Genomic DNA, 13,092 nt, shown 5'->3' on the forward strand with positions numbered 1-13,092 from the left:
TGGCCTTCGGGGCGTAGCTATGCCACGAAAACATCACACGGCTCCTGATGCATGTGTGAACGTGTTGTGGCATGCGTAGACGCCCGTCTTGGGGCTCCGTGGTGTGGCCCCTTCCACGGACGACAGTGCCATCGTCACTTGGAGGGGGAATCGTGCGGGTGCGGTAGAACTGGAGGGAATCTAGTGGTGGGTTGTGTCCAGACCGTGTTCTGGGATGTTGTTATGGGCTGACCTGTCGCAACCAGGCGGAAGAGACCACTGGTCATAGCCCGTCCGGCAAAAGTCAAAGGGCTAGATCTCGTGGTCAACTAGGATTCCAGGTGACCTTCGGCGCGTAGCTATGCCACCGAAACATCGCACGGCTCCTGATGCATGTTGAGACTAGAGAGTAGGGACCTATTTATAGACTCCACTTCTAGGTGTTTTAATATTCCATCCGTTTCCGGAAAAATCCGTGTGACTCATGAACAATAATACTTTTCCTCCACCAAGGAGTTTCATGGAAAAATTTCCAATTCCAAAGTGTATAAGATTTAGTAGCAATGAAAAAACACACAATATATATAATTTTCTTTGGTACTGTTAGCATGTGTCAATAAAATTGCTACTGTATTCCAGCAATATAATACATAGAACCTTAAAGCCACAAATCAACTATTTGAAAGTAGTGACATGTACATACTTAATGCAAATATTAACAATGTGCATACCGTTAAATGAGAGCAAATTTTCTTAATTTTCCAGAGTGGTTCCCATCTTCCTCCATAAATAACGAATTTTCAACAATAGACAATTCTGTGAATTCCTTTTCATGCAAAGCTGGCATTATTACCACAATTTTCCTCCACCTCCTCCTTGCCAATTCCATTGATAAATACTATAATTTTCCTTTCCAAGGTGCAGTCAAAATTATTTGACCAAACCCTTCCCCTAGAAAGTTTTCTATGTTGTTCCATAGAGCGAATAATGCCCCATATTGTACAATATCAAATTAAGTTAAATCAATTTGGCAGAGTTAGAAAAAACCAATATATAGCCAGCAATATGTATTTCGCGAGAGATATCACAACAACAGAAAAAACATTACATTCCAGATTGCACTAATTTTCCAAGCAATTTGTTCACTCTCGTATTTAACAGCCAATAAATAATAAAATTATCATAAGTACATAAGCTATTAGTTATCCATAATATTTTTCTTTTTCCTCAACAGTGGCATTTTAATTTTGTCTATTCCGGTTTGTTTAGTCATTAAACTGATCAATGTTCTGACAGGAAATGTAATTTATTCCTATCTTCCAAACCATCGTGCTCGCAAAAAAAAAACTGATTAGCCATGTAGTCTGTGAGTTCTACACAATTTAGACAAAAAAAAGTGCTCGCAAAAAAAAGTCATCGCAAAAAAAAGGCCACCCGTGCCTTATCCACCTCGCCCCGACCACTCGTGCCTCCACGCCGCTCGATCCACCCCGACGCCGCCCTTGATCTTCGCCGCCGCCGTCGCTGCCCCCTTCTGCGCCGGCGCCGCCCCTGCCCGGGCCGCATCGTGGCGTTCCCGCCCTGCACCGCGCGCCCCCGTCCCCGCCCTGCACCGCGCACCCCCGTCTCCGCTCCGCACCGCCGCCGTCCTTCCCCGTCCCGCACCGCCGCCGTCCGTCCCCGCCCCGCACTGCCGCCGGCCGTCCCCGCCCGCCCCGCATCGCCGTCGGCCGTCCCCGCCCGGCCCCATCCCCGCACCGGCCCGGTCGTCCCTGCCCCCTTCCCGGCCCCGTCGTCCACACCCCCTTCCTGCCCCGCAGCTGCTGGTGAGGTGGCCGTGGCCGCGGCTCCGGCGGTCCGGCGCCCCCTTGCCGGCCCTCTGCTACTGGTGAGAACCGGCTCCGGCGGTCCGGCGTCCTCTGCTGCTGATTTTTTCCTTTTTTAGCCTTTTACCTGCTGTTAGTGCTTGGATAATGAGTCAATTTGATATATACCTACTGTTAGTGCTTGGATATATACATATTGTTAGTTTTTTACCTACTGTTAGTGCTTGGATATATAATAAGTCAATTTGGTGCTTTGATATATATACTGTTAGTATTTGGATATTTTACATCGATTTGGAATAGCACTACAGCAGCTTTAGTTTTTCATCACGAAAAAGTAATGAAATATGGTGTGATGTGTGCACAGGAGAAGCTAGGGACTAGAGAGCATTGGCAAGACCCAAATTTTACATCGATTTGGACCTCCTATTAGTCCCAGTAGTTTACTTGCTTGGAGTTTTCATTATGGTTGTCTCCCAATATACAAATGTACAAAGTTTGATTACCAAGTTAATATTACTTATATAATATATAATGATATGTATACTTCCACGATGATGAGATGATATATATACTTTTGCCACGGTGGATTAGCATTCTTTATTGTGTCGCATCTTCGTGATGTGTGGTTTTTTGTTCATGATGGTCTTGCTACAAAATAATGATGAATTTTTTTTGACACTTGATGATCTAAGTTTTTTTGACACTTGATGATCTAAGTTTTTTTGTTGGTAAAATTTACAGGCTTTCTGGTGTTGCATATCTTTGGAGTCATCGTCATCGAAGGCATTGGTCTATGATTTCGTTGCTGTTTGACTACTTCGTTTACAGTCGAGGGTGAGCTACGAATCCATCTTAATAATCATGTCACTATATTTTCTTTTCTCGTCAAGTTGCGTAACCTAGGCGTCTCCCGTCCGAAATGGTTGCATCGATAAATATGCATTCAATTGCATATTTATCACCGCAGCTCTTTCGGATTGTCCAGCGTTTTCCACGGATAGCCCGAGGATGTGTAGATTGGGTACGTTGTCCATGCTCTACCCTGGTCCGAGACAGGATTTCGGTGGCGCCTCCCCGTTGTTCTCCGGAGCACATCCTCTCGGCTATTAGCCGCGACGTGTATCTGGAGAATAGCGGGGAGGTGCTGCCAAAATTTTGTCTCGGAACAGGGTAGAGCATGGACAACGTACCCAATCTACACATCGTCGGGTGAGATTAGGACCCATCTTTACCTATTAGAGATGTAGGTGGATTCATTGCCGTCCACGCCGTAGAAAATAAAAATTTGATGTGATTAATTTAAATGAATCCTTAATTTTGTTGTGTGGCTCCCAATAAAGCAGAGGATGGCAGATAATCAGTGGATGGACAGTGGTTTTATCCGTCGGAATCGAGTAACATCAGAGTGGATCGCAAAAACCGATGTGTATTTGAAGGAGATATTCCGTAGTCCAATGAGAATTATCCCACCATGCCCCTGTGCGAGATGTGTCAGACGTTACCGTAAAAATCAGGACATGACTAACCACCTTCGCACACACGGATATATGCCAAACTTTGGCATGCCGCCGATAAACTTAGCCGAGCAGGACCGTGGAAGAGAGGAGGTGATGCGACAACGCATCGATGGTTATGTGGACGACGGGGTCAGGGACATGCTAGATGATGTCATTGCTGCAGAAACGGCACATGCAACACCTTCAGAGAATGAACCAGAGGAGCCGGAGGCAACCGCAAAGGCCTTCTTGGAGGTCTTGGCCTCGTCGAAGAAACCTCTTTATGTGGGTGCAAAAATATCTCAGTTGGATGCCATCTCACAATTGATTGCAGTCAAGGCTGAGTACGGCTGTAGCCAGAAATGCTTCGAAGCATTCTTGGGAGTATGGGCTAACAGCCTCCCTGAGGGTCATGAACTGCCAAAAAGCATGTACGATACAAAGAAAATCATAAAGGCACTCTCTATGGATTATGAGAAAATAGATGTTTGCCCGAAGAATTGCCTTTTGTTTAGGCACGAGTATGCGGATGACAAGTACTGTAGGCAGTGCGGTTCGTCTTGGTACATTGATGTGGTCGGTGAGGATGGTGAGAAAAGGCAGCTAGCCATCCCCGTTAAGGTTCTTCGATATCTTGATTTTATAAAAAGACTGCAGCGCCTTTTCATCACGGAGGAGTCTGCCAAAATGATGAAGTGGCACAAGGAAGGTATAAGGTACAATCCAAAAAATATCTTACATGCATCGGAAGGGGAAGCATGGAAGTCGTTCGATGAAGAATACCCCGAGGAAGCAGCCGAGGCTGGGAATGTCAGAATAGCCATATCAGGTGATGGGTTGAATCCATATGGTATGTCGTCCAATCCATACAGCTGCTGGCCCGTGTTTGTAATTCCGCTCAATCTTCCTCCCGGTGCCCTAATGCAACGCAAGACCATGTTCTTGTCGCTCATCATTCTAGGGCCTGATTATCCGGGGAAGCAACTGGGTGTGTTTATGCAGCCGCTAGTGGATGCTTTGCATCATTCTTGGTACTTTCCGAGGTTGACATACAACCGGGATCTGCAGAGAAATTTCTTGATGAAAGTTTGGTTGCACTATTGCATGCATGACTTTCCCGACTACGCTCTATTCTGTGGATGGTGTACAAGTGGGAAGATGCCATGCCCAGTGTGCATGCAGGCTCTGCGAATGATTTGGCTGAGTAAGGGTGGCAAGTATGTAGCCTTTGACCTGCATCGACAGTTCCTCCCTGCAGACCATCCAGACAGGGAAGACAAGGAGATCTTCACGAAAGGCCGGGTTGTTCATGAAGTAACCGAGATTCCAACATTTTCGGGGGCAGATGTTCTTGCTCAGCTAAAAGCTCTCCAGCCTAAAGTCAAAGGCAAAGCCAAAGCCAAAGCCAAAGGCTTCGAGGGATATGGTGAGACACACAATTGGACTCACATTACCCCCTTCTCGCAGCTTCCCTATTTCAAGGACCTCAAACTTCCTTACAATATCGATGTGATGCACACCGAAAAGAATGTGGCAGAGTCCCTTTTCCATACGATCCTCAACATTCCTGATAAGACGAAGGATAACGTTAAAGCTAGAGCCAATCAACAGAGAATTTGTGATAGACCACGTCTGAACATGAAGCCTCCCACAGGCGGTCGAAAAAATTGGTTCAAGCCAGATGCTGACTTTGTTCTTAAACCACCAGAAAAAGGAAGTACTTATCTGGCTGAAACACATTTTGAAGTTCACCGATGGTTATGCATCGAATATAAGTAAGGGAGTCAATCTTTCAACGGGCAAAGTGATCGGCCTGAAGAGTCATGACTATCATGTATGGATTGAGCGGATAATGTCGGTGATGGTTCGTGGCTATGTCCCTGAGCATGTCTGGCGAGTGCTTGCCGAGCTAAGCCATTTCTTCCGCACGCTCTGTGCTAAAGAAGTAAGCAAAGACGTGATTGAAAAATTGCATAAGAAGGCACCAGAGTTGATAGTCAAGCTAGAGAAGATCTTTCCGCCAGGCTTCTTTACTCCGATGACACATCTCATTCTGCACCTCACAAACGAGGTATTGTTGGGGGGACCTGTGCAGAGTCGCTGGCAGTACGGCCCTGAGAGACAGAACAAGCATCTCCGAAAGAAATGTGGAAACAAAGCTAAGATTGAAGCTTCCACAGCCGAGGCAGTTATCCTAGAGGAGGTGGCAGACCTCAGGACATCATACTATCCAGACCACGTTCCCCATCTGCATAACAAGGTGCCTCGATACAATATAGAAGAGCCCAAGTATCAACCCAGGCTCCATCTATTCAACGCGCAAGGTGGGAGGGCTGGGGCCTCGAAATGTTATAACATGCCACGACAAGAGTGGATCTAAATCTGACAGTAGAGTGGGGGGTAGGTATGGATAGGCAAGGTCCTAGCTATGGAGAGGTTGTAAACACAAGAGATGTACGAGTTCAGGCCCTTCTCGGAGGAAGTAAAAGCCCTACGTGTCGGAGCCCAGAGGCGGTCGAGTGGATTATGTGTATATGGATTACAGGGTGCCGAACCCTTCTGCCTGTGGAGGGGGGTGGCTTATATAGAGTGCGCCAGGACCCCAGCCAACCCACGTAATGAAGGGTTTAAGGTACATTAAGTCCAGGGCGTTACTGGTAACGCCCGCCATAAAGTGTCTTTACTATCATAAAGTCTACTTAATTACAGACCGTTGCAGTGCAGAGTGCCTCTTGACCTTCTGGTGGTCGAGTGAGTCTTCGTGGTCGAGTCCTTCAAGTCAGTCGAGTGAGTCCCTCGTAGGTCGACTGGAAGGTGATCTCTTCTAAGGGTGTCCTTGGGCAGGGTACTTAGATCAGGTCTGTGACCCTACCCTAGGTACATGACTCCATCATTAGCCCCCGAATGGATTGAGGCTTGAGTGATGAAGGAGTTGATGCTGTTTCCGATTAGCCTTCGCATACTGGCCGTGCGTTGTTTTGAACCAAAAAATCTCTTTGTTGATAGTGAACAACTTTTCTTCAGTCGACTCGATCCATTCTTTTCCTTCGTCGAGTGATCTTTTGGACTTCGCCGATTTCCGAGCGACGGATCGCAGGAAATCCCGCGTCTGGCAGACCGATCTGCCGTTCACGGATTCCACGGGATACGAAATTTGGGGAAGCGCGCGAAGCGGGGCGGACCGCGGCGCTCGGATGGGACAGGGCATAGACGCCTCGATCCCCGCGCCGCTTTTTTCGCCACGTATCACGTCCGTGCAACTGTTTCACGATATGATTAGATCGACCGGGCCCACCTGTCATCCACTCGGAAGGGATCTTATAAACGCGCCCGGCGAGGGTTTTTTGAGCAGTGCCTCAGCATTCTCTCTCTGCTCCCTTCGTCTCCGCCCAACGCGCTCGCTCTCGCCTCCGCACAACTTCTCCTCGCGCGTCTTGCCGGTAGCCATGGTCAAGGAGAAGACGGCGGCGCTGGAACGCGCGAAGAAGGCGTCGGCAACGGAGAAGGCGAAGGGGAGATCCACCAATCGCGGCGGGTCTTCGTCTAGATCTCGCTTGCCGAAAGGCTGGGTCCAGGGAGATTGGATCCAATCGACCATCACGGAGACGGATCTCCTCGACATGGCCAACGAGGGCCTGATCCCTCATGGAGCTGCAAGGCTTCCGGGGAAAGAGTGGCAGCCCCAGCCGGAAGAGGGTGAGTGCGTGCTTCTGGCTACCCATGTTGACCGCGGATTTTCTTTGCCACCGAGCGTTTTCTTCCGTGGTTTCTTGAACTTCTTTGGAGCACAACTCCACCACTTCACCCCGAATTCTATCGCCTATCTTGCCGTGTTTGTGTCCATGTGTGAGAGTTTTCTGGGTTGTCGACCGCATTGGGGTTTGTTCAAGCACATATTCACGTGTCGCTCTCAGACCGTGAAGAAGGCGAGCCCAGGCGACGAAAAAACCCGAGTTGTCCAAATGTGTGGGGGTCTGGGGATCCAGGTGAGGAACAAGAGCACCTTCCCAGCCATGACATTTCCCGAGTCAGTCAGAGGCTGGCAGTCGACCTGGTTCTACTGCCAGGATCAGCCGACGCCAGGGTAGTCGAGTGGACTCCCTCAGTTCACCATGGGCCGAGTGAACAAGCCCTCCTCTCTGAAGGTGATTCCGGAGGAGAAAGCTGACGTGAAGATGCTGATGGAGCGTGTAGTTCAGTTGGTTCGGGAGGGAGTGACGGGTATGGATCTCCTGGAGGTTTTTCTTAGGCGTCGTATCCAGCCTCTTCAGTTCCGGAGCCATTGCATGTGGTTGTACTGCGGGACTGAGGATGAGACTCGGGTCAATCCAGAAGCAGTCGGCGATGCCACTCTGGAAAGGTGGATGGCCGCTGTTACTGGGAACAAGGATAACCCTCGTGGAGCCAGAAGGATTCCTCCACTCGACCACCACAGTGATCCAAACAAGGTATGTCTGCTCCACTTCCCATTGTATTCTTGTCACATTTATTTCTGTTTTCTCTGCCGATCGGTCGACTGATCTTTGTCTTGATGTCTATCAAGTCCTCACTGAGCTGTACTCGATGCCCAATGGAGCCCAGGCTCCGACTGAGGAGGGAGAAGCGAGCGGGGGCGAGAGCCAAGAGGAGGAGTGGGACTCGGACACTGCTGAGGATGATGATGATGATGATGACGATGAAGAAGATGATGATGAGGACAAAGAAGAGGAGGAGGAGGAGGTCGCACCACCGCGCTCGGAAAGGCGGTCGAAGCTTGTCCATGACCCTGTGACTGAACGTGGCAAGGGGGTTGCGACTGTTACACAGTCGACCAAGCGCCCTCGGACCACCTCTCCGGCGCCGACTGAAAAGGCGTCGAAGCAGCCCAGGGCGGCCCCGTCAAAGCCGACCAAGCTCCTGCCGAAGATGAAGGTGTCCATCCCCACCATATCAGGGTAATCATGCTGCTTAAGTCTTCTTGTTTTGTGCGAACTTTATCTCTGGTTGGCACTGGAGTTAGTCGACTGATTCTTTGGAGTTGCAGTGCTGCTACTTCTGAGACCTCAGCCCGGGCTGACGACCATGAGATGGAGGACGCAGCAACCTCAAAACCTGGTACTATACTCTTAACACCGTTTCTAGTCGACTAACTCATGATCTCTAATTCTGATTCTTTTCTGTAGCTCCATCCAATGTTGTTATTATTGGAAATATGCCCTAGAGGCAATAATAAAAGCATTATTATTATATTTCCTTGTTCATGATAATTGTCTTTATTCATGCTATAATTGTGTTATCCGGAAATCGTAATACATGTGTGAATAACAGACACCAACATGTCCCTAGTGAGCCTCTAGTTGACTAGCTCGTTGATCAACAGATAGTCATGGTTTCCTGACTATGGACACTGGATGTCATTGATAACGAGATCACATCATTGGGAGAATGATGTGATGGACAAGACCCAATCCTAAACATAGCACAAGATCGTATAGTTCGTTTGCTAGAGTTTTCCAATGTCAAAGTATCTTTTCCTTAGACCATGAGATCGTGTAACTCCCGGATACCGTAGGAGTGCTTTGGGTATGCCAAACGTCACAACGTAACTGGGTGACTATAAAGGTAGACTACGGGTATCTCCGAAAGTGTCTATTGGGTGACATGGATCAAGACTGGGATTTGTCACTCCGTATGACGGAGAGGTATCACTGGGCCCACTCGGTAATGCATCATCATAATGAGCTCAAAGTGACCAAGTGTCTGGTCACGGGATCATGCATTACGGTACGAGTAAAGTGACTTGCCGGTAACGAGATTGAATGAGGTATTGGGATACCGACGATCGAATCTCGGGCAAGTAACATATCGATAGACAAAGGGAATAGCGTACGGGATTGATTAAATCCTCGACATCGTGGTTCATCCGATGAGATCATCGTGGAGCATGTGGGAGCCAACATGGGTATCCAGATCCTGCTGTTGGTTATTGACCGGAGAGTCGTCTCGGTCATGTCTGCTTGTCTCCCGAACCCGTAGGGTCTACACACTTAAGGTTCGGTGACGCTAGGGTTATGAAGATATGTATATGCAGAAACCCGAATGTTGTTCGGAGTCCCGGATGAGATCCCGGATGTCACGAGGAGTTCCGGAATGGTCCGGAGGTAAAGAATTATATATAGGAAGTGCTATTTCGGGCATCGGGACAAGTTTCGGGGTTATCGGTATTGTACCGGGACCACCGGAAGGGTCCCGGGGGTCCACCGGGTGGGGCCACCTGTCCCGGGGGGCCACATGGGCTGTAGGGGGTGCGCCTTGGCCTAGATGGGCCAAGGGAACCAGCCCCTATAGGCCCATGCGCCTAGGGTTTCCACCATGGAAGAGTCCATGTGGTGGAAGGCACCCCTAGGTGCCTTGGGGGGGGGAGGGAAACCTCCCCTTGGCCGCCGCCCCCCTAGTAGATGCCATCTACTAGGGCCGGCGCCCCCCCTGGCACCCCTATATATAGTGGGGGGGAGAGGAGGGATTACACACCAGCCCCTGGCGCCTCCATCTCCCCCCGTTACGTCTCTCCCTCGTAGTCTCGGCGAAGCCCTGCTGCTGTGACGCCCTGCATCCACCACCACGCTGTCGTGCTGCTGGATCTTCATCAACCTCTCCTCCCCCCTTGCTGGATCAAGAAGGAGGAGACGTCTCCCGTCCCGTACGTGTGTTGAACGCGGAGGTGCCGTCCGTTCGGCGCTGGTCATCGGTGATTTGGATCACGTCGAGTACGACTACATCATCACCGTTCTTTTGAACGCTTCCGTGCGCGATCTACAAAGGTATGTAGATGCATCTAATCACTCGTTGCTAGATGAACTCCTAGATGATCTTGGTGAAACGAGTAGGAAAATTTTTGTTTTCTGCAATGTTCCCCAACAGTTATCACTCTCCCTGATGATGATGAAGATGAGGAACCGCTGAAGCACAGAAGGAGTAGGAAAGCGTCTGCCGGCAGGGTGCCCGAGGATGTGACGGTGCCTGAGACTCTGGTCGCGGAGGAGGAGAACACCACTCGACACACTGTGTCCTTCGCAGATCCACTGACGAGTGCTCTGCAGCCCTCCCTCTTCACGACGCACCACGTCCCAGAGGACCAAGCTGGCGCCGCGAAGGAGGCGATACGCCAGGCAGGGATCATGATGGAGCAGTTGAAGACCATCCGGGATGCGAGCCAGGCAGCTTACGACGCCAATTCCGCCCTTCAAAGCAATGTTCAGGTCAGTCGACCACCGCTTGTTCTGTTAGGATATGCTATCAAAAACTTTTCTTTCCAGAATTTATAGTAATCACCCACTGGGTGTGTCGATTTAAACTCCGTGTTAGCGGGGGCACGCTGAGTGCACCCGCTGGGTGTAGTCCCCAAGGCTAAGGTCGACTGCTGGTAGTCGGCCTTAGGCTTTATAAGTTCAGTCTTTCCGTCATTCGACTATGGCGAATGGATTTCGCAAACCGGTGGGGGCACGCTGAGTGCACCCACTGGGTGTAGTCCCCAAGGCTAAGGTTGATTGCTGGCAGTCGGCCTTAGGCTTTATAAGTTTAGTCTTTCCGTCATTCGACTATGGCGACTGGATTTCGCAAACCGGTGGGGGCACGCTGAGTGCACCCACTGGGTGTAGTCCCCGAGACTGTGGTCGACTGCTTGCAGTCGATTACAGTCTTAAAGAATACATTTTTTTTGAGGTCGACTGGTCGACTCTGTCTTCAATAGGATTAGTGGGGGCACGCTGAGTGCACCCACTGGGTGTAGTCCCCGAGACTACGGTCGAATGCTTGTATTCGGCTGTAGTCTTAGAAACGCATGATTTTTCCTTTTCCACTCGGAAGTGAATTATCTTTGACATTTAATCGATTGATTCTTCGCAGAGATCCTGTGACCTTGCGGCTCGCTACACTGAGCTGGAAAACAAGCACATTCAGCTCGAGCTGGATTTGAAGCTGGCTCAGGAGAATCTGACGAAGGCAAAGGAGGAGACCAAAGGTATGTTTGGTGAGACCTCGACGACTGCTTTTTCCCTTTATTTGTTTCAAAATTTGATCTTGCTGTAACTTTCAGGTAAGGTGAAGGAGGCCCAACAGAAAAAAGACCTTGAACTAGCTGAGAAGATCAAGCTTGCTGACGAGAAGTTAGCTTCAGTTACCAAGCTTGAACAAGAAAATACCACTCTGAAAGCTGCTCTTGGGAAGAAAAATGATCTGGAGGCCTTCCTGAGTGGTCTTGCCAAGAAGCTGTTCCTTATGCTTGAAGGTAAACCTTTACGCTCAACAATCATTTTCAACTGTGATTTTTCCATTCGACCGTTGCCTTGACTCGGTGATCGCCCTTGCAGAATTTTGTCAAGACTTTGAAGAAGAGACTAGCCGGCTGGAACCAAACCTTGACCCTGTCAATTCTCCGGTGAACGACGAAGTTGCCATGAATGTTTTTCGACTGGAGTCCCGTGTTGCAGCTGTCGTGGACTATCTTGCAAGGCTGAAGGTCGCCACATCTCGCATCGACTCAACGCTCTGGCCCAGGGAGACACTCTAGAACGACCTCGAGTCGCTGATGGCTTGCTTGAACACGGCCTGGTCGAGTGCAGGAGTGGAAAAAGTCCTCGGCTCGGTGCGGTGCAGATGTTGCTCTGTGTCTGGCCCGAGTCCACTGCAAAGATGCACGAGAAGACAAGCTGGCGGCCCTCCGGGTGGCCAACACCAAGAAACACGACTTCAGGTCCTTTATGGAAACTTTCATTGCTGCTGCCACTCGGATCGCAGATGGAATTGATCTTGATGAGTTTGTTGCACCTTCCAGCCCTCCACAGGAGGGGTAAAAAACTTCTTTTAAGCACGACGCTTTAAATTTGCCTCGATATGCCGAGAGGAGTTGTAACCGATAAACCTTAACAGGCTTAGCGCCTGAGCACTTTCGGTTCCTTTAGGTATCGTTCCGAACTTGAATTCGATGTTTGAATATGATTGCTTTTGGCTTGAAATGTCTTTTGCAGGTTCAAAGCAAGACACTCACTGCAGTCGACTTATTCCTTAATCCACTTAGGATTTTTATATCTTAGGCGAGCACTGGGCTGCAGCTAAGCCCCCGAGTGAGAGGTTTGTCTTCACTCGGTAGGATTTTAATATCTTAGGCGAGCACTGGGCTGCAGCTAAGCCCCTGAGTGAGAGGTTTGCTCTTCACTCGGTAGGATTTTTATATCTTAGGCGAGCACTGGGCTGCAGCTAAGCCCCCGAGTGAGAGGTTTGCTCTTCACTCGGTAGGATTTTTATATCTTAGGCGAGCACTGGGCTGCAGCTAAGCCCCCGAGTGAGAGGTTTGCTCTTCACTCGGTAGGATTTTTATATCTTAGGCGAGCACTGGGCTGCAGCTAAGCCCCCGAGTGAGAGGTTTGCTCTTCACTCGGTAGGATTTTTATATCTTAGGCGAGTACTTGGACTGCAGCTAAGCCTGCGAGTGGATGTCTGGCTTACCACTCAGTAGGATTTTTATAACTTAGGCGAGTACTTGGACCGTAGCTAAGCCTCCGAGTGGAAGTCTGGCTTACCACCCGGTAGGATTTTTATAACTTAGGCGAGTACTTGGACTGCAGCTAAGCCCCCGAGTGGAAGTCTGGCTTACCACTCGGTAGGATTTTATTTAATCTTAGGCGAAACGGATTCGCAGCTAAGCCTCCGAGTGGGAGTCTGGCTCACCACTCGGTAAGGATTTTTACAAACTTAGGCGAAACGGATTCGCGGCTAAGTCACCCACTGAGGGGAAAATTTTATTGGACAAA

General features: G+C 49.5%; 1 long non-coding RNA gene across 1 annotated transcript; it reads left to right on the top strand.

The window, feature by feature from the left end:
• The first annotated feature begins 1,780 nt into the window (after nucleotides 1–1,780).
• LOC119346948 lies at nucleotides 1,781–11,232 on the top strand. The gene is made up of 3 exons (XR_005168032.1): nucleotides 1,781–1,867; nucleotides 2,550–2,642; nucleotides 11,189–11,232. It is a non-coding gene; the product is annotated as an uncharacterized LOC119346948 (long non-coding RNA).
• The last annotated feature ends 1,860 nt before the right edge of the window (nucleotides 11,233–13,092 follow it).

The sequence above is a fragment of the Triticum dicoccoides genome, unplaced genomic scaffold (genome assembly GCF_002162155.2).
Source record: "Triticum dicoccoides isolate Atlit2015 ecotype Zavitan unplaced genomic scaffold, WEW_v2.0 scaffold55654, whole genome shotgun sequence".
Lineage (NCBI taxonomy): Eukaryota > Viridiplantae > Streptophyta > Magnoliopsida > Poales > Poaceae > Triticum > Triticum dicoccoides.